Consider the following 22,777-nt stretch of genomic DNA (forward strand, 5'->3'; position numbering starts at 1 on the left):
CATGATCTAGGCATGGGTAACTATGTCAAGATCATTAAAGGCAATATTGATGTACGCTATGACAACTGTGCGTACAATGTTGAGAGTGTTGATACAATTTATACCAGTGACTGCCATATTATTTTCAGGAGTTCTAATGAACTTATTTCATTGCTGTCTGATTCACCCAAGGTGGCCTCTCCATCAACCCTGAATCATGGATATATGGCCAAGCAGGTCCTGCGACCCACGCCTATCAAATGACAGGTCACAGGTGGGGTCTCTGTTACCCAAAGACAAATGAACACCCAGGTAAAACCCTGGTCGCTCTCACAGATACATAGTTGTGCCACAAACAGGTCAGAGAAAATTGGCCCCAATAAAACACGTTGGCCAAAGTCTCACGTTCCCCAAAAAAACCTAAGCTAAGCTAGGTACCACATGTAGATAGGAACACTCAGGACACCACATGGACACCACACGTAGTGATGACACGTTCCTCATGCCGGACATTTGGACACATACACACTGGCCCACACTAGCTCTCTCTGAGGTCGAGAGTCATCTGTGATCTTATCAAATGCCCAAACTTGTTAATTTATGACTGAGATGTTTTTTCAGAAATGCAGAAATTACTTTATTATACGCTTTTTTAGAAATGCAGAAATTACTTTATTGTACCTCATGAGATGTAAATAATGTCAACCAAATCTTTGTACACCGAGAGAGTTTCCTCAGATGCATTCTGTCGAGACTCTCCCAGCTGCATTAATTTAAATCAACGTGTTCCTGTTTTGCCAAACACATCATGTCTTTTCATTTCTTTAATGTAAATTCATGTCCAAGTAACACATTGATTTTTGATCTTTAATGCAATAACCAAATGATCTGAATTTGTTTGTGTCTTTTATTGTGTCTTAATGTTCTTTCCACAGAAACTGTGCTTACAAAATATTGATTTCTAAATGTATGATAGGTTGAGTCATAGATTATTTTCAGAACATCAGATTCTTTTGCTTTTATTCTCTTTAGCTACAGCAGAGCTTCTGCTTTGTATAATTGTTGTTAGATTGAACTTCTTTAGAAGGTTGTGCCTTGCAATTTAACTACAAGAAGGAGGGGGGGTCCTAGGGGAGGTTTATCAACCGGACATTGCTACTGCCCCTATACATATATAACTACCAACACAATGTAGCAATGGGTCAAGAGGAGAACTACTATGTATGTATCTGTGAGTACATGACCTCAACTGTTGATGTTGAACAGCGAAATCATACCTAGGGTACTTTCTCTGTAAGAAAATATTCCCATCAGATTACCGACCTGTACCACCCTACATCATCTGGGAGCCTTCCCCATGAAGGTAGATTGTCGTACCCTCAGTAGATTTGGCAAGGCTCACCCTAATCTCACCTGGATGTCCCAGTGCTAGTGTAATGTTTCTAGGTGTCAGGTGGCAACGGACTAGCAGTGCTAAATAGTGAAAATCATAAGTGATTGAAGTGAAACTACATAAAATTGGGTAGTGAGGGGGTAACATTTTTTTTATTGAGCACCTCCCCACTCCCAAATATTAAAAACAGTGCAGGTAGTAGTGTAAACAAATAACTACTGAGATAGATATTAGGTCGACATGTTTCTGCAGTTAGACGGGGCCAAAAGGACTCCTACTGCTTCATCAGGACCATGAATGCTACTGCTAAATATTAGTGAGAAAAGTGAAAAATAAATGTTGTTTTATATCACCTGGGGTTCTCCTGATTTCGTGGTCCAATTTGCACCAAAATATCGAAAAGAACAGAACAGACAGATACATACAAAGAAGAACATACACATCATAATTAATAGTGTATCAATGTCACATTATTCCTTCAAGATTCATTAATCAATTCACGGACAGACATTTCAGTATGTCATATTTATCTAGAGTGACATACAGTGATAATGTATCAACTTGAGTACATTGTCACTCACCTATGTGGTAGGAGAATGTAGCCCCACCTCACCTGGCCACAGCGCAGGTAAAACGGAGCACCGCTCTGGTTAGGCAAGAAAAAGAAGAGGGTAGTGTCAAAGGAAGTACCTCATAAATCACAAATGCAAGAACTGCTTTGGAAGATTATCGTAACTCTGTCTATATATTTCATTATAGTTCCATGGATGCATTCTCAATGCTACTCGATGGTACGTAACCTATCTCAGTTCAGTGCCACTGCGCGCCATATGTAACCAAACAACCTCGGTCAAGAGCTGGTTAGTAACCTGAGGTTGTGGAAAGTAATAAATGCGTCATTGGCGCTGTGGCTATTAGGTTAGTCCGGCATTGATTATATCATTTATGATGTGCTATCATACCAGTATATTAACATTTGTATATGCTGGTATCGGTCCGTCATAAGCATAACAAACCGGTAGTTAGCAGGGTAAAGGCAATCATACGCTTATTATTATAAGCAATTGCGCGTTGTGAACCACTTGGATTAAGCGGTGACAGATCGTGTATCCAAGGTATACACGCTAAGTATCTATGTCGTCCTTCCGCATGTAAGCCGACCTAAGCTATCCTATCACGGAACAAAGGGTTGCATAACGGCCCGCGCTTACCTGTCCGTCGGTACCCCGGACGTCCTTCTGGGCTGTCTGTGGGGAGGTACCGATATGGAGCGGCGGCGGCCATTATATTGCTTAGTTTGTTTGGCAACTTCACGCATCCCGTGACGTCATCCAATAGTGCCCCAAAAAAAGATGGAGATGTAGTTTTCACCTGCGAGTTAAGGTTTCAGTGTCCGCATATTGCTTCTTCGTGCAGTTTATTTTGTTTATATGAGATTAAAGCACTCTTTATATATCATGGTGAATTCTCCTTATCCCGTATAGCGATTTTGTTTAAAAAAACGGCGGCGGCCATTGTATTGTTTAGTTTTTTAGGCAACTTGACGCATCCCGTGGCGTCATTCACTAGTACCCTAAAAAACTGGGAGATGTAGTTTTCACCTGCTAGTCATGGTTACATTATCTATACTTCGCTTCTTCATGAAGCTTATTATATTTCTTTGAGGTTAGAGCATTCTTTTAAGTCAAGGAGAATTCTTATTATCTCGTATAGCGATTTTTTGAAAAAACGAAATATATTGTCAATACCTCGTATTTAACTGCTATACAGCCAATAAGTATAACTGTGCTGATCTATAGAAAGATCGGGTCCATATGACGCTTACTCTATTCTGAAGCATATTTAACAGCTCAGAGAGTGCTATCAATCAATGTTCTCGGGGGGCATAAGTTGTCCAGAAAACAGTATGTGTATCCGGTATGCTCATCAGGAGTACAAGAGCGTTCCGAAATTAAAAAGAAGTGAATTTCGAGCGCCATGTAAGTTTTCACTGATTCATGTATTATAATGACATCCAAGGGATATCTTCATTTAGTACTGTTTTATCAGTCTGCAGCCTGTACACCCATTTCGATTCCCGTCTAAATAGGAAGGCACTCACATCTGTTATATGGGATGGAATCAGTGGCTGCTCGAGTACCGTCCAGCGCAAGTCTGTAGGTGTATGTCGTGCTACAATAAAGTGATTAGCCATTCTTGTCGACTGTTTTGAGCATCTAATTGAGCTTTTATGCTCCGAGATGCACACTTTGACTCTGCGGGTAGTCATCCCTACACATTTTTTGTTGCAGGGACATGTAATCAAATACACGAGGTTCGTACTATTACAATTGGTGAACCTCCGTTGCTGCCAAGGTCGATCCGTTCCAATGTCAATGCTCAATGTTTTTGATGTTTGTGGGCAGGCCGCGCAGTTACCACAGGGATGGTGGCCCGTAACTGCTGGCATGTCCCACAGTGTCCCTATTGCTCGAGGGATATCGCATTTGGGTCTTGTGTGGACTAATTGGTCCCTTAGATTTTGTCCTCTCTTGAATGCAAAAAGGGGAGCAGGTATGGTGTCTGTACCTGTATTTAGAATACCCCAATGCTTTCTTACAATTTTTTAATTTGATTAGACTGGGTGCAGAACGTGTTAACACATGTTATTCGTTCCTGGTTAGGCTTCGGGGGTAAGATTTCTAACAGACTCTCCCTGTTGTTATTAGAAGCCCTTTTCTTTTATTTCCGAATAAGGCATTTGGGATATTTTTTGACTGACAGATCTGCTTCCAGGCTCTTAGCGTGGACCTCAAAAGCGGACTTAGTGGAGCAATTCCGTTGTATCCGCAAGAATTGCCCATAGGGCAAGTTGTCCCGTAGTGCTTTAGGGTGGCAACTCTCATAGCTAAGTAACGAATTTCTCGCCATGGGTTTTCGATACAGTTCAGATTCTAAGCTTGTTGGAGTAGATGTGATCAGTAGGTCCAAGAATGCCAGTTGTTTTTTATTATATTCAATCGTGAACTTAAGAAATTGATTTCTCTCATTGATTTCTCACCCCTCACTATGACAAAGAAAGGTCCATCTGAGGACCAATACCTCTGTGAGTGAAGTATAGACACTAATTGAAGTGACCGTGGGGCATATTAATAAGGAGGCGCTATAAAATTATCGCCTCTTTTCTGGCTGTTTCCATCCGAAAAGCGGCAATAATTTTTTCACCTTATCAGCAAAGACAGGCTATCGTGTGTTTTGCTGACTTAGCGCCTGTTTCCAACAGGCCTAACTTTACATCGCTAATGAGATGCAAAGTAGGCGTGGCTGTGAAACGAACCAGGGAAAATTTCACGAAGGCAGCTTCGCAATAATAAAAAGGAAGGGTAGCGAATATTTAAATCTGGTTAAGTATGCCTTAATGCAGGAATTTAACGTCTGTTAAATTCCTGACTAAGGCATACTTAACATGAGGGGTGGATTCTGTGGCTAAGACCACAGGCCCTATCATCTAGGATATCGCCTTATTCCACCATGGAAAACGGCAATATCCACACTATCTTTGGAGTTTTTATCACCTCAGCGATGCGCGTTGTTGATAACGTGCTAACCGGGCGATAAATTCCAGAGAAAGCCGGCGATAAATATGCAAGTGCTAAGCGCGCTTTGCGATATTTATTGCCAGCCCTTGTTAATGTGCCCCAAAGTTAGTACATCAACTGTATTGGCAGGAGAAATCAAAATTTAACAATTGAGAATCGCAAAACTTGGGCCGTAGATTATTTTACTACATAACTTTTTGTAGCTGCTATTTGACTATATATTCATAGTATAATCGAGCACAAATAAAAATAGAAAGGTGTTATCTGTGTTCAGTCTAAACCGCATTAATTAAACTCTGTAGAATTAGGTTGTGACTGCAATAGTTATTTAATAAGTTGTGTGATTGCCTGTCATTTCGTCCTGTCATTACCTCACTGCCATCCACTTGCTCAGTTTGACATCCATTTAGGAAAGAAATGAGCTGTCACTGCAGGACAATCAATTAATCAGGCATGTATTGCTTGACCGAGCCTCCTAATGAATGTTAACATGAAAACACTTGTTGGACACTTTGCAGTCTGTACTGTTTTTGCACATGTTATGTTTCAAGGACAAGGTTGTCAAATCGCAAAGCCCTTAATAATTTTTCTTTACTAAGGTCTTTTATTATTTAAGTACAGTTTGTTTCTCTAAAACACAGTGAAAAGTGACAATTCAAAAAAGGGGAGTGTGTCCTTCATTTTATTTATTGTGTAGGGCTGTCCGATAGATAGTTGTAATGATCAATGCACAGGCACTGGAAGTAGGGGTGCTGGTGGTGCTGCAGCACCCCCAGGATAATCATGCTAGAGTGCAGAAGGTGAAGGAGCAATAAAGATGCTTTTGCATTTTGTGTTTACCTTGTCATATACGCTGCACGTTCAGACACAAAGGTCAAATATCAGTCTAAGTCTTCAGACAAATTGCTGCTTATTTAGAAACTAGAGTGTCTCTGATTACAAAGTGAGAGCATTATGTAAATGTGCTCTTTGTGACAATATTGCTGGGCTTTCAGAAAGGAAAGGTTGTAGCATGTCAGTTTTCTTTCTAACACCAACAACATTTAAATATCAGAGAATTAACTATACACACATTCCAAATAAACAAGTAATTGGGATAGCAGAAATGAAGCACTTTTTGTAATTCTGAAGTGTGATGGAAACAAAGAGTTTAATAGGATCAAAACAAATCAATACACTTTACTTAGCGATGCGCAGATGATAAATGCCCATTGAATCCCGATTTACACACATTTTCATTTTTGCACTATATAGTTTTACCAGTTAAACTGAATGTTTATGTAACTTTAGCAGTGGTTTCAATAGAAAATTTTCTGATTTTAAATGACAGTGTGCTACATCACCAGTCCTCCGAAATGCACCACCAGCTACACACCACAACTGACCCTTCTCCTGCTGAATGATCAGGACACATTTGCCTCATTTTATTTTGTATGACTCCTGGATATTTCACAATCTTTATGAGTTTATTGATGAAATATTAATGGCAGCACCTGCACTCTAAATATTGTCCCAGCACTGTTTGATCAATATAGAAATGGTAATCCATCTTTAATGCTGGAAACAATCATCCATATTTCTAGGCTTCAACATCCTCCCTTCTTAGTGATCGTTATTGTAAGCATAGAGAAAGTGTGCTTTTGTACAGTATTTAAAAGTAGGGGTGGGTGGAATGATTTGTTCCACCTGCTGAGAATTTTGGTCACTCCACGTTACTCTTTAATGGAAAGTTCTGGCCAACTTCTGCTAATCACCGGGTGGTGGAATTTTTCTCCCGGGAGACTCGAGAGAGAGTGCAAGCAATATTTGGCTTACCCTAGCGCTATTTTCCAATGTGGGCAGTCACGAGCGGTTGCAGTCAGAGGGCTGCCATTTGAGTAGATATTCTGCAGCTCGAGTAGGTTTTCTACTCAAGCAGCAGAAAATCAACTCAAATGGCCACACGCTCTTGTGCAATGCATGGTGTCATCCACACCGACTTTTTTAGTACTACTCGTGCAACTGGTGCTAAATTGCAGTGGGAGCTGCATATTTTCTGCCTGTTGAAAGAACTCTGTGGAATCCCGAAGTTTTTATATAACTCCGTGGAATTTTGCAGACTGAAACTCCACAAGTTCTGCCCACACCTATCTAAAAATCAACTGTTGCAGGTGACAGCAATGCTTCAAATATGTATATATTTATTTCTTTGTTGGTCAGTTGAGGTTCCGTGACAATTGTAAGTGGTGTTTTCGACTCGCACGAATATGGTAGAGTCTGGTATCTATGAACCGCAAATGACGAGTTTAGTGGGTGTACGCATTTTCGCTGTACTAGCCTAAACCGTTCGTTTGTTTCGTGGGTTTCTTCATCTGAACCCACGGGTTCCATCTTAGATGCGGCATCCATTTTGTTTCTTGCCCTCAAGTAGCCAGCGAACGAACGCTGTCCGCTTCGCGACACTGGGTTTCCCAAACTCTAGCGGAAGACACGTGTTCCTTTGAGGGTGTCTTTATGATGAGGGGGATGACACTGCAAGGCAGATGGGCCCCGCTCGAGGCTCATCTTGCCGTGCCGGTCTATTGTCTTAGTTGTGCATTTCATTAGGCACATCCTTTTGATCCCTGCAATCGTGTTTCCTGATACCGCCCCCTTTACACTCTCTTCGATCTGTTCGCTATCCTCGTCTTCCTCTGCACCTGTTTCTGTCTCTTCCTTGATTCGTTTACAGCCGAACGGAATGCACTAATGGTGGGAAGATGTACTTTTACAGTTGGGAACTGCCAAATGCTACTGTAATTATGTTCCGGGCTCTGAATACATGAAAGCGACCCCCTATGATATTTACTGTGGGAACCAGGTTGTAATCTTTTGTTTATCGTGTTAACCTATGACGAGGAACCGTACAAAAAGAGCGATCCACAGATACAATTTGAAGCAGTCTCCCAGAACTTACACGTGTTGTACTTCTTGCGACTTCTGTGTTCCCTGCAGTAATAAACCTCGAATCTTTGACGCACAAGGAAGTGTCCCGTGTCTCTGTCATTTGTACGCCGGAACAGGTAACCCACGAAGGTTTCAGGTGTTAGCCCTGGCACCGCTGGGTCTTAGAATAACCCAGTCCTTCAGTTGGCGCCCAATGTGGGGCTGCATCAGCGGTACCGGTCCAAAGCCCGACGATTGTGAGGAACTTCGTGTGAAATCTCCGAGGGAAGGTGCACCCCGCTTCATCGATCCTGTTGTCGAAACAAGTGGCCCGACGACTTTTCCCGCGAAGATTCCCGCCTCCTGACGGCTGCGACGGACTGCTGCCCTGACTGTAGACCTGTTTTGGCGCCTGGCGTAGACCTTGGTACAGCGAGACGATTGACGGGCCTTCCTGGTGACGCCATTGATCTTTGAGTTAAGTATTTGTGGGTCGCTCCCAGAGTCCTTTGTTGTTGTGGGTGCTTAGTTGCTGCATGGTTCCATTGCATTTGTGGTTCTTGGTATTTTGTTCTTAGTTGTGCTATTTGACGTCTGCAGTCGCCAAAAACCGAGGGTTTTTGCTCTTTTGCAAGGACATTATACTCCTATAACCCTTGACGTTTGTGAAACTCGGTTAGTGTGCACGATGCCTGGCCGTAGTACTTTGTTCAGTTGCTTTAAAGGTTGTGGTACGGATTCCCGGCTGGAGGACTCGTGTCCGATACCTCCGGTTGGAACTCCAACTTACGAATTATACAGTCGACATGGTTTGGGTCCGATCACGTTCAATGAGTGTTGGGTTCGTTACACCAAAAAAGACGGTGTCCTTAGTTGGCCACCTCATGGTAGTTTTGAGGCCCCGATTGTAGATAATCTTGAAGCTAAGTTGTTCCAAAGAAAAGCAAGGCCGGCCATGTTTGATTCCTTTCGGTTGTGGCGTAAAGAAGCCAAGCAGAAAGAAATCAGACAGCTTAAACGTAATAAGAGAGAAGGTATTGTTACAACGATGAGAAATGCAGAACAATTTCAGCGAGATAAGGAGGAGAAGGAAAAGGAAGTTTTTGATAGATTGCAGCGCATGTCAGTGGATAAGTGTTATCCCGCTTTACCCACGGGTACGGATAAGAAGGAAGAGGAAGCAGTAGAGGACCCTTTGTTGTCTTATCTATTGAAGTCGCCACCTCCGTATGCACAGGATACCGCAGTTCCTGTGGTCCCTCCTGTACCTGTTCCTGTTCCTCAACCTGCTCCTGTTCCCCCACCTGTTCCTGTTCCTACTGCTCCTCCGTCTATACCTTCTCATACTCCTGCTCCCGCTACTCCTACTATTGTGGTTACTTCTGCTGTTCCTTCTGTTTCTGCCACTTCTCTTGTTACCCCTTTGCTTTACTCTTCTACCCCGTCTGCTCGACGTCGCGTTCCCTCTGTTGCTGCCAACTTTTTCACTTCTCTCGGACCGGTTCTTGGGTCCGCTGGTTCTGATGCCCCCCAAAGACGAAGTCAGCTTCCTGATGCTAGGGAGCGTGACACGTTAATTAGGATGGCGCGTAATTGGATTAGGTACCCCGTTAAAAATTCCCCACGTGTAGTTTTTGAGACGTTCTCTCAATTCAATGAGCCAACACAGAGGTTTGTGTTTGATGAGATATGCAAATTTCTACGTGAAGCGATATCCAATGATGAAGCAAACGAAGTACCGATTGAGGTAACTGAACTTCAGCTTCAGTTTTCAAGTGGTATACTTGTGGGAAGCAATGTTCAACGTGCTGTCGAGTATCTACTGTCTTTTCGTCCCACTATCATACCCCGAGCATTGTTCAAAGATGAAACTGAGGAATGGATGGCTACGCCTGGTCAGTTTCCCATGCGCGAAGTTCCACCAGTGTGGATGCCAGGTAACCCTGGTGCTAATCCTCCAGTCCTGCCATTCTTCCAGAGGGTTTGGATACACCTCCCATGGAAGCGATCAGAAGTTTTGCAGGTGAAGCAACCCTCGAAAGAATCCTGCAGGGTACTATAAAGAGTTGTCTCAGCTAGTGGATGCGACGGTGATGAATCTTGCCGACATTGATATGTTGTTTGGTAATGTCGTACCGCAACCGGTATGGGCGGAAATACGTCACGAAGATCATGCAGCTGAATTAGGTGGTGATTGGGCTGCACTTACAGCCGCAGACGGTTTGCAAGTCGGTGGGGCTAAGCCTGAACAGTTAATTACGGCTTTGCCTCAAAGAATAATCACCCTTATGAAAACGCTTATGCCAGCTATGAAAGTTAACTGGGACAAATTGTCTGCTTGCAAGCAAAAGAAGGACAAAAGTGTCTCCGATTTCTTTATGAGATTTGAGGAGGCATTTATCGATCACAGTGGTCAAGATATGGGTACTGAGGGAGGTCAGAGATTGTTTGTGGACAAATTTGTGTCGAATTTGTTGCCGGACCTAGGCAACAAATTAAAAAATTCAGAGAGTGCGTGGGCTGTTTCCACTTCTGCTCAGATATTGGCTTCGGCCCAATATTATGAGAATAGAGAGAAAGAGGAAAATGATCGTGCGGACAAAAAGACGAAAGAGCTCAAAACGAAAGTATTGTTGCAACAAGCGTATCCTCCGCGTTCAAATCAGAATGATTCGCAGCAGCGGAACCGATTGCAGTCACAGTCAAATAGGTCACAATCGCGGAATGACTCTTCGCAGCGATCTATGCTTGGGTACAATCAGTGTGCCTATTGTAGGGGTGAGGGTAATTTGAAATTCGATTGTCCAGTTTTGCGTGATCGAAATAGTGGTAATTCGTTTCGAGGAGGTCGTAGTGGTCCTCAACAGGCTTCACGAGGTAGAGGTCGTGGTGTCATGCAAAATCAAAATGATCGTTCTAATAATTCCTCTGATTCTAACAATTGTTGCGACCAGCATGGATCGTCGCAAGGCCGATCCGCACAGTACAATGTGGATGATTATTACGTCGATCAGGGTACTGACAACGGTAATTACTAGGACAGCCATAGACAAGGAGAGGGAGTAGTATCAGTTCCGGTTGATCAGAGAGGGCCTTACGTCGCAGTTGCCACCTCGGGCGTAGTTGAGCCTTTTCTGTTGGACACTGGTGCAGCGAAAAGTTCCATCATGCATTCGAAATTCCCTGGCGCACCTTTGTCTGGCTTAACAAATGTTTCTGTTAGATTCTCTGGCGCCCCCGTTAGCAATCCGGTTTCTCGTCCTTTGCCCCTTACAATTGGGCCACGTGAGCTGAAAGCTCCTTTGATTTTGACTACTGGTTGTGGTGAAAATCTTTTGGGCTTGGATTTGCTGAAACGACTATATGCGACTTTGTATTGTTCTCCTGAGGGAGTGAAGCTTACTTTGGGTGAGAGAGTTATCTCTCCTATGTACCTGTCTCACGATAAGCTTCCACCGGAATTGAGTTCTCTTCCTGCATCTTTGTGGGCGAAGGGCCCTAATGACGTGGGCCTGCTTGACATCTCCCCTTATGTTGTTCACTTGAAATCTAATGTGCGTTTACCACGTATTCCCCAGTATCGTATCTCCCTTGATGGTGAGCGAGCGTTGCTAGCAATCATCTACGATTTGATCGAAAAAGATGTTATCGAGGAGACTCGGGGAAACGTGTGTAATAGCCCTGTGCTGCCCATCTTGAAATGCACTGATCAATCTAGGCCTCCTGTTTATCGTTTTGTTATCGATTTACGGGAAGTGAATAAAATTGTGATTCCTCAGTTCCCTGTGGTGCCTGACTTCCCGGCTCTACTGACTCTGATTCCAGCATCTGCGTCCTGGTTCTCAGTGATCGATCTAAAGAATGCTTTCTTTAGCATTCCGATTGCTGAGGAGAGTAGGGACCTTTTTGGTTTCTCTCTTGGTGGCCGCAGCTTTAGGTTTAAACGCGCTCCTCAGGGCTACTGTGAGAGTCCATCGATATACAGTCAGGCCTTGAAAAGCCAACTTGATGCGTTTGTATTGCCGGCTGGTGCGGCCTTGATTCAATACGTCGATGACTTATTGGTGGCTGCGGACACTCAGGACATTTTCAAAATTGCTACGGTGTCTCTGTTACAGCATCTCTGTGATTTACATCACAAGGTGTCACCTTCTAAATTGCAATATTGTTGTCAAGAAGTGACCTATCTAGGTCACTTATTGTCAAAGGAGGGAAGAAGGTTGACCCCAGAGAGAATTGCAGCGATCGCTCGAATGACTGTGCCAACAACCCAGAGAGATGTGCGTGCCTTTTTGGGTATCACGTCATACTGCAGGCAATGGATTCCAAATTTTTCATTGCTAGCGAAACCATTGGTAGCTCTTACGTGCAAGGATGTTCCAACTCCTTTGCCATGGACGGAAGAGTGTCAGAAAAGTTTTTCTGAACTACGTGATGCGTTGTGTTCGGCCCCTGTGTTAGGTACTCCTGACTACAGTAAGCCGTTTACACTATACGTTCACGAGAGGGAAGGTTGTGCGTTGAGTGTTTTGACGCAACAATTTGGTGGTAAGCAGCGTCCATGTGCATATTTTTCCTCGACCTTGGACCCGGTAGCTAGAGCATTGCCGAGTTGTTTGAGAGCAACAGCGGCAGCTGCGGTGTCCATCCGACAATCTGCAGGATTGGTCATGGATAATATGCTTATGGTGATGGTTCCGCACGCAGTTGACACTCTCTTAAATCATACGAAAACCCAACATCTGACGAGCGCAAGGTTGTCTGGTTATGAGTTGACGCTTTTGGCAAGTCACATTCAAATAAAGCGCTGCAATGTCCTAAACCCGGCGACTTTGTTGCCAACCAATATGGAATCAGATGAGGTAGTTGCACACGACTGCTACTTACGAACTGAGGAGGAAACAAAAGGTCGTGTGGACCTAAAAAACACTCCTTTGGAAGACCCTGATGGTACCCTGTATGTGGATGGTTCATGTTTTAAGTTGCCGAATGGTGATGTGACGACTGCGTATGCTGTGGTAACATTGAGTACGGTTGTGGAGACTGCGAGATTAAATCAGAATTCTGCACAAGCGGCAGAGCTGATTGCCTTGACCTGAGCGTGTGTTTTGTCGAAAGGGAAACGGGTGAATGTGTTTACAGACAGCCAGTATGCGTTTGGTGTTGCTCACAGTTTTGGACGATTGTGGAGAGAGAGAGGTTTTATGACATCGCATGGTACGAAGATCCAGCATGGACAACTTGTGAATGATCTTTTGGATGCACTTACATTGCCCAAGCAGGTGGCGATTATTAAATGTAGTGCGCACCGTAAGGTGACGGATGATGTTGGTCGTGGTAATGCGTTTGCTGATGAGATTGCTAAGGAGACTGCACGGAATCTTACAACTAGGATGTATGTGACGAGTTCGGTAAGGTGGCCTGCAGAAGCTGGTATGTGCGAAGACACTATTGAGAGTGTGAAAGCGATTCAGAACGAGGTCACCAAGACTGAAAAGACCCAGTGGAAAGAAAGTACGGGAAAGCTAGATGCGAGTGGCTGTTGGATTGATTTGTCCGAGAATAAGAGGTGGATGTTGCCGGATGCATATGTGCTAGCTGTTGTGACGATGTTGTGGTTTGTGCATTCTCCCGATGGATCGAAGCCTATCCTCTTAAAGACAATACTGCCCTGTCCACAGCGAAAGTCCTACTGAAGGAGTACTTTCCTCGGTATGGAATGCCACGGATTGTATGGTCTGATAACGGAAGTGAGTTAGTGGGGAGTGTGATGAAGAATGTGTGTAAGGGCCTTGGAATTACACAAAAATTCCACAGCGCCAATCATCCCCAGTCAGCAGGTTTAGTTGAGGGATACAACGGAACTTTCAAACTTAAACTCGCGAAGATTCAGGCCACGACTGGTCTCTCATGGCCTGACGCTTTGCCCTTAGCTCTTCTGTCAACTAGAGCGACTGTGCACTCTCGAGTAGGGCTTAGCCCATATGAAATTGTGTTCGGTCGTCCTGCCAATGTTTGGGGGGTCCCTAGACCCAGTGTGTTTTCTGATCTTGAGTACCCAATGTTGATTGATTATCTTCATTATCTGACTGCTAAACTGAGGTTAATTCACCAACAGGTCTTTGAAGCACTGCCGACGCAGACGGAGGGTCCAGGCCACCAGCTCCAGCCCGGAGACTGGGTGGTTACGAGGAATTTTTGCCGAAAACAAAACCTTGAGCCAAGGTTCACCGGACCTTACCAGGTGCTCCTTGCCACGAGGACTGCTGTTCTTTGGAGGGTCGCAAGCACTGGGTGCATGCCACCCACACCAAGAAGGTACCCATACCTTTGCCAGCGGACTCGTTGGTGAGGAAGGGCATCGCTTCGTCTGAAGTTGAGGGTGTACCGAACTTTGTCCCATTCAGCGACGCTCAGCTTGTCGGAGATACCTCAGTGCAGCAGGACGATACTGTTGAACATTTCTCATCGAAGGACTCAAGATCTGAACAATTGTCTGGTCGACAGGATTCTGTTTCATCACCTGACCAACTGTTTGAAGATCAGACTCGTCCTGGGAGAAGCAGATACTTTCTCCGCTCCAACACTAAGGACAAATAAAAATATTTTCGTTTTCTCCCCTGATATTCACGTTACCCCATTACCACTCTTCACTTTGAACATTTTTGAATAATTGCAATTTTCGTGAATTCTGAGTTTTTTCTGCATATGTGTATTTGTTTCCACAGCAAGGAGATTTTGTATATATCATTTAATTAAAGTACCTAACATCTGGGTGGACCGTAGGGCCGTGCCGGTACTTCCTTCTGGTTAGTAGGTCCTGACACTAGGTTGGAGACCGTCGGTTCCTAGGAACTCCTGGGGATTGACTATTGCTACACAGAACGAAGTGCGTTAAGAACGTTGCGGACGGTTTTAGAGGATGGCTTTCTTGAAGCTGTCGAAATTGAAAAAAACTCGAGCTCAAAGATTCAAACTGCATAGAATTACACGTACTAAATGCTTCATCTTTCAGGTGTTCCTTCTATTTTTAACTGTTTCTTCGTTATTGGTGGGTGGGGTGTATTACATGATACAATCATTGTTGCCTTCTGCCTCACCTACCCCTTCTTCTGAACCTAAACCTACCTCCACTGTCTCTCCTCATTCCTTCCACATCCTACCTCAACACAAGCAGGTTAGACGTGCGGAATTTATGAACAACTCCTTCGTTCAGCTCCTTCATCAGCATCAGTTGGTAATGAACACTACCAACTGTTGGGTGTGTGGGTTAATGCCACATACCACCGATAAGGGAATTCCGTACTTGGTCCTTCCTTATAGTTCCCAGGGTTCAGCTCGAGCATTCCAAACAATGTTTCGTAGCGCACTAGATTCTTACCCCAATCGAGAGCCACGTTCTCCACACTTTGGTCCCGGCCCGTACCATAAGTCTTTGGCAATAGCGATTGCTGATTTAGATAGGGATATCTATGATTCATCGCTCATCCCAGAGGAAGAGGTGCGAGCCTACAGGGATCTGAGTGAGGCCGAGTATAGCGTGCTAGTAGGTGATAGACAGCTCAAAAGTTCATCTCCAATATGGATCGTACCCCACCTTGGTAATTTCTGTTTGAAAGGTCGTGGCCGAAGCCCGAGAGCTCACCTTGGGGAGAGTGCTTGCACTGAAACGTATGTTTTACCGATGCTCTCTTCCCCCGTCCTCCTGACTGCCAAGGGTACGTACTTTGTTTGTTACGACCGTGCATATACATGGTTGCCCCTTGACTTCTCGGGCACCTGTTATATTGCAACTTTGTTGCCACCAACTTTTACGGTTGCCTCACATTATCACAAGACCAGAGTTGTGAGAGGCGTGATTAGCAAAGAGGACACTGCCGGTCAAGAAGCAGGAGACTTCTTCAAGGGTTTCTTGCCGTTTTGGGGACCTATGATTAATAGTAGGAACCTGAGACAGTTGACTCGAGTGGTGGAATCAACCGCTAATATCACTGCGAGTGCCCTTGGCAATATCACAGCAGAGCTTCAGGCGGATAGGCTTATGACGTTACAAAAATATTTACAAAAAGGGGTGGTGAGGGACAGAGTCTCTGAATTAAGCAGAAAGCTCTCACCCAGTCAAAAGATCAGGGCTAGATCCAACACCGTTTTTTAGCTCACTGCACCATCCCAGTTTCAGAACCTGGCTGTATGCAAATTAGTCTGTTCCTGTCCCAGTGCATGATGGGAACAGGACAAACCAAACTACAGAAGCCAATTCTTACACTGGGAAGGAAACAAGCTCCCGGGGACCGGTTTCTGGCATTACAGCCGTCTTCGGCCCGGTTTGCTTGAATCCTGATGGTGCAATGAGCAAGGGTCTCACATCTTTTGGCCACTATAGGTGTGGCTGGGTATACTCAGACATGAGTAACGGTGATGGATCAAGCCCTGATCTTTGGACTGGGTAAGAGTGGTCTGTTTAACTCAGACACTCTGTTCATCACCACCCCCCTTTTTGTAAATCGTTTTTGGCCACTGTAGGTGTGGCAGGGTATACTCAGACATGAGTCCCTTTCTCACTGCTCCATCAGGATTCAAGCAAGCCGGGCCGAAGAAGGCTGAAATGCCAGAAACCGGTCCCCGGTAGCTTGTCTCCTTTCTGGTGAAGAATTGGCTTGGTAGTTTAGTCTGCCCTGTTCCCATGATGCACTGGGCCAGGGACAGACTGATTTGCATATAGCCAGGTTCTGAGCTGGGATGGGGCAGTGAGATAAATAACGGTGATGGATCAAGCCCTGATCTTTGGACTGGGTAAGAGTGGTCTGTTTAACTCAGACACTCTGTTCATCACCACCCCCCTTTTTGTAAATCGTTTTTGGCCACTATAGGTGTGGCAGGGTATACTCAGACATGAGTCCCTTTCTCACTGCTCCATCAGGATTCAAGCAAGCCGGGCCGAAGAAGGCTGAAATGCCAGAAACCGGTCCCCGGTAGCTTGTCTCCTTTCTGGTGAAGAATTGGCTTGGTAGTTTAGTCTGCCCTGTTCCCATGATGCACTGGGCCAGGGACAGACTGATTTGCATATAGCCAGGTTCTGAGCTGGGATGGGGCAGTGAGATAAATAACGGTGATGGATCAAGCCCTGATCTTTGGACTGGGTAAGAGTGGTCTGTTTAACTCAGACACTCTGTTCATCACCACCCCCCTTTTTGTATAACGTTACAAAATCGTATGGTTTTAGACGTTGTCTTAGCAGATAGAGGTGGAGTATGTAAGGTGATCCATTCGAGCTGTTGCATTTTCATTCCTGACAACGCTCCGACTGTCTATCAAGCCATCTCGAAGTTGCATAAGATCTCTGAGTCCATACACGTGGACGTAGGGGATTGGACACTACTCGGATGGTTTTGGGGCCTGATGTCGACTTGGGGTTGGAAGATTCTGATGATCATTGCACATTATGACACCCTCTTCTACTAGCAGGTGTCAGTCTCTTTGTGCCCTCCTTAGTTCGAAAATGGGGCTTGTACACAACCAGTTTGTTGTCAGTCTATTGGTGCTCCAGTGGTTGGTTGCCCACGCCTTCTGCGTGTTGTGGAGGGGAGCTTTACGCTTTCCAGTCGGGAGTTAGGTCCCCAGCTCGCTACCAAATTGCGCCCTGCCGTCCGGCCGGGTCTGGGCCGCGAGTGCCGTCTCCTCCTGCTACTCCCCTCCTTTATGCCGCCACGTCACCCTGCCGTGCGGCATTCAAAAGTGAGGGGCCATCCTCTTACACACCGCCCGCCGGTGTGTTTTCTTAGCCAACCAGTGTAGGATTTCCGCTAACGCCCCTTCCCCTATCCAGCACTGCGACTTTTGCTGTTCCTTAGGTGTGGGTGGGTGGGCTTCAGTCGTTGTTGCTGTCGCGCCGTTCTCCCAGTACACAACCAGTTTGTTGTCAGTCTATTGGTGCTCCAGTGGTTGGTTGCCCACGCCTTCTGCGTGTTGTGGAGGGGAGCTTTACGCTTTCCAGTCGGGAGTTAGGTCCCCAGCTCTCTACCAAATTGCGCCCTGCCGTCCGGCCGGGTCTGGGCCGCGAGTGCCGTCTCCTCCTGCTACTCCCCTCCTTTATGCCGCCACGTCACCCTGCCGTGCGGCATTCAAAAGTGAGTGGCCATCCTCTTACACACCGCCCGCCGGTGTGTTTTCTTAGCCAACCAGTGTAGGATTTCCGCTAACGCCCCTTCCCCTATCCAGCACTGCGACTTTTGCTGTTCCTTAGGTGTGGGTGGGTGGGCTTCAGTCGTTGTTGCTGTCGCGCCGTTCTCCCAGCTCCTCGAATGCGATGTGCTTCTGCTGGGAGGGCGGCGTCGCTTAAATCCTCCTGAGCCCTCCATGCAGGCCTCAGGTGAGTCCCCCTGATTGGGGGGTTCAAACAAAGCCAGGTTGACCATTGGACGTCCTTTGGGGGGCGCCAGGTCAACAGGTCACTTCCGGTCGGGTGGCTGGTGCGCACCCCGTTTCCGCTGGTTCCTGTGCGCATCGAAGCGCCCAGAACCAGTTTTTCCCCGCTGGTGGCACCACGAGGGTTATGGCGCCGGCCTTCGAGCCTCCCCCACCCTTCGGGCGGGTGCGGCGGCCTCTGCAATAACCCTCGCATGTGCCTATTCTGCGGAGACCCATACTCACCATACTTACCGGCCCCCGCATACTGCTGCTGCCGAAGGTGGGAAATAATGTCAGCCAACAAAGCCTGGTATCCGTAGTGGTCGTTGTTGGCCGCAGTTTATTAATAACCAAAGACATATTAATAACACAAACTGGTATCAAGCAATCTTCCATTTTTGAACATTACTCATCAATCATAATTGGCATATTACACATTATGACACCCTCTTCTACTAGCAGGTGTCAGTCTCTTTGTGCCCTCCTTAGTTCGAAAATGGGGCTTGTACACAACCAGTTTGTTGTCAGTCTATTGGTGCTCCAGTGGTTGGTTGCCCACGCCTTCTGCGTGTTGTGGAGGGGAGCTTTACGCTTTCCAGTCGGGAGTTAGGTCCCCAGCTCGCTACCAAATTGCGCCCTGCCGTCCGGCCGGGTCTGGGCCGCGAGTGCCGTCTCCTCCTGCTACTCACCTCCTTTATGCCGCCACGTCACCCTGCCGTGCGGCATTCAAAAGTGAGTGGCCATCCTCTTACACACCGCCCGCCGGTGTGTTTTCTTAGCCAACCAGTGTAGGATTTCCGCCACGCCGCAGGGAGGCGCACGTCTCACTGCGGCTCCCCCCCTGCACCTGGTTCGTGGCTCCCACCTTTCTCCATCTTTCATTTTTTTTTTTTTTTTTTTTAGTTGCAACCTGCGAGTGACATTGCACCCCACAAGTTATCCCAAAACACCTTCATCCCTTTTTCGGATAGGTGTACCCCGTCTTGCCCATAGAGCTCTGGGCGGCCCGGGTGGATGAGGCCGTGCCGAACTGATTCCAGGCCATTGGCGAGGCAGAACTTGTGCATTGCCACGTTTAGCTTCCTCCTTGCGTTGTCGACGGCCTTGTTGGAATCAGCACCTCTCCAATGTTTCCTGCTGATCATTTCGGACCAGACCACCATCGTGGGTCCCAGCCACGCAGCTGTCTTGGTGAGATCCCTTTGGATGGCTTGCCCGACAGCTTTTCGCCCTAGCCGGGTCAGGTCATTGCCCCCTAGGTGGATGATCAGGACGTCAGGCAACCAGGCCGAATCTGCCATGAGGCCGTCCAGCGTCGGCAGTAGCTGCTCCCATCTCATGCCTGGCTGCCCTATCCACCTGATGTACGTCGCTTTGGGCCTGCGTATGCTGCGGTCCCCCTGCCGCCACCAAGACTCCATCCGGGACACGAATGAGTGCCCCACCACCCAGACCAGCTGCGGGCGTCCCCCTGTCGAGAGAAAGCATTCCGTTAGGTGGCTTTTACTGCGCACCGTGTGCATTCAAGCGAGGGCGGGGGTGTGTTGTCACCCTGCCGTGCGGCATCCCAAGGCAACTCCCACTCCTTCCCCCCCTTCCCACCTTCGGGGCTTTCTCTCCCTTCTTGTCTTTTTTTTTTTTTTTTTTGTCTTTTCTCTTCACCCCTTTTTTTTTTTTTTTTTTATACGAGGTGAGGGCGTATGTACGACTTGTACGCCCTGGAGCGCCATCTGCCCACTGCCTGGATCCTGTCCTCTGGCATGCCATGCTGCGATGCCGAGGTTGCCGCGCCGATCCTGAAAGAGTGAGAGGCGAACGAAGCCGCGCAATACCCGGCTTTACCAAGGCCCTGGCGCATTATGGCTGTAAACTGGAACTTGCTCAGGTACCTCCCGTCCTTATGTATGAAGAGAGGGCCATCGCCAGCTGGTCGAGCCCCCATGTACCTGAACAACCAGCATACCGCGCAGAGCCCCGACTCCGGTATGCAATGGAGACGTATCGTCGTCCCCCTCCTTGCCCTGTCTGTTTTGGACTGTCTCAGTGTCAACTCCACTGCCCTCTCCATTGGTTTAATGTCTCTTGCCTGCAGGCATTGCTGCGCTGGGCCCGACTTGCTGGGGGCTACCAATTCGCTGACACGGAATGCTCCAAAGAACGCCGTCGTGAAAGCCGCCCTAAATAGCAGCAGCTCGTACTCATCCGATATTAAGCCTGTGAGGGCTCCAAGGAGCTGACCCAGTTTGGCAAAATCGATGGGACGCCTGTTGTCCTTCTTTTTTCCTTCAACCCTCCTCCAGCCTTTTAAGGCCGTCTTTAGATAGGCCGAGGTAGTGGGGTCCTCGCCTGTGTAAAGCCTCGCAAAATGGGCAATGGCGGACAGATGCGCCTGGGCCCATGATCTCGTTTTTTTCGACTCGAATGCCCATTGCACGAATTTCTCGACCGCTGTGCGAGTCTTTGCCCCGTTTTCCAGCGATTTTAGGCCCCCAACTTTCATAACTGTGCCCGCGTATGTCCTGTATCTTCTGCTAGCTTCCGCGGTGAGTGATTGCCCTACTAGCCATGATAAGTCTACTCCCCCAGGTCCCAAAGGGACGATGGAAAGGGGGTCATCTCCTTGTCCGCCCCGGGCACCAGTTCTCTGAAGCGCTTCATTTGGGACCGTGAGAGTGCGTCTGCTGCCGAGTTCTCTGCCCCTGGCACGTGGCGTGCTTTCAGCTCCAGGTTCCCTTCTAGCTGTAATTTAATTAACCGTCGCATTAGCCTCAGCATGTCCGGGCATCTTGCTGCGCCTCTGTTAATGGCCTGCACTACTCCCATGTTATCCGACCAAAGGGTGAGTTTCAGGTTTTTTATTTTCTCGCTCCAAATGGTCATTGCCACAATGATTGGGAACAGCTCGAGAAACTAGGCGTGGTCCCCAAGAAAGAACAAGGTCAATTCAGGCTGATACACCACCTTTCGTTTCCGGAAGGTTCCTCCGTGAACGACGGTATCGACCCCGAAGCTTGCTCAGTGGGATATGCGTCAGTCGACGACGCAATCGAGCTGGTGAAGGCGACAGGCAGAGGGGCTCTTATGGCGAAAGCCGATATTGAATCCGCGTTCCGACTATTGCCGGTCCACCCTTCCAGTTTCCACTTACTGGGTTTCCAATGGGGAGAGGACGTGTTCATTGACAAAGCCATGCCCATGGGATGCGCGATATCATGCGCATACTTTGAGCAGTTCGCCACCTTCTTAGAATGGGCGCTGCATGACCGGCACCAGGAAGGGGGGAAACTGCACTACTTAGACGATTTTCTGTTCACGGGCCCGGCAGGTTCCTCAGTGTGCGCAAGCACATTGGCAGCCTTCGAGGAGCTAGCCAGGTCGCTAGGGGTCCCCCTCGCAAAGGAAAAAACTACAAGCCCGACCACAAGTCTCACGTTCCTGGGCATAGAGTTGGACTCTATAGCGGGAACGGCCAGGCTGCCTCCAGGCAAAGTAAAGGAATTTCGCGAGGAAGTATCGAAGCTACGGGGTCGGGACAAGGCCACCCTGAGGGAGATCCAGCGAGTAATAGGTAGACGCAACTTCGCGGCTCGGGTAATCCCGCCCGCCAGGGTATTTTCAAGGGCCTAACAGGGCTAACGGCCGGCGTCACCCACAAGCACCACCACATCAGACTGAGCGCAGGCGTGAAACAGGACCTGCGGGTGTGGGACGAGTTCCTACAGAATTTCAACGGGGTGCTGATTTGGAGAGCAGGTTGGGTAACGGCCGAACAGATAGCCCTTTACACTGACGCGGCTGGAAGCCTTGGCTTCGGCGCGGTCCTGGGAAACAGCTGGTGCGCCAGCCAGTGGCCAGACGAGTGGCATGCGCAGGGGCTCACCAGGAACATCACGTTTCTCGAGCTGTTCCCAATCATTGTGGCAATGACCATTTGGAGCGAGAAAATAAAAAACCTGAAACTCACCCTTTGGTCGGATAACATGGGAGTAGTGCAGGCCATTAACAGAGGCGCAGCGAGATGCCCGGACATGCTGAGGCTAATGCGACGGTTAATTAAATTACAGCTAGAAGGGAACCTGGAGCTGAAAGCACGCCACGTGCCAGGGGCAGAGAACTCGGCAGCAGACGCACTCTCACGGTCCCAAATGAAGCGCTTCAGAGAACTGGTGCCCGGGGCGGACAAGGAGATGACCCCCTTTCCATCGTCCCTTTGGGACCTGGGGGAGTAGACTTATCATGGCTAGTAGGGCAATCACTCACCGCGGAAGCTAGCAGAAGATACAGGACATACGCGGGCACAGTTATGAAAGTTGGGGGCCTAAAATCGCTGGAAAACGGGGCAAAGACTCGCACAGCGGTCGAGAAATTCGTGCAATGGGCATTCGAGTCGAAAAAAACGAGATCATGGGCCCAGGCGCATCTGTCCGCCATTGCCCATTTTGCGAGGCTTTACACAGGCGAGGACCCCACTACCTCGGCCTATCTAAAGACGGCCTTAAAAGGCTGGAGGAGGGTT

This window comes from Lissotriton vulgaris, chromosome 12 (genome assembly GCF_964263255.1).
Source record: "Lissotriton vulgaris chromosome 12, aLisVul1.2, whole genome shotgun sequence".
Taxonomy (NCBI): Eukaryota; Metazoa; Chordata; class Amphibia; order Caudata; family Salamandridae; genus Lissotriton; species Lissotriton vulgaris.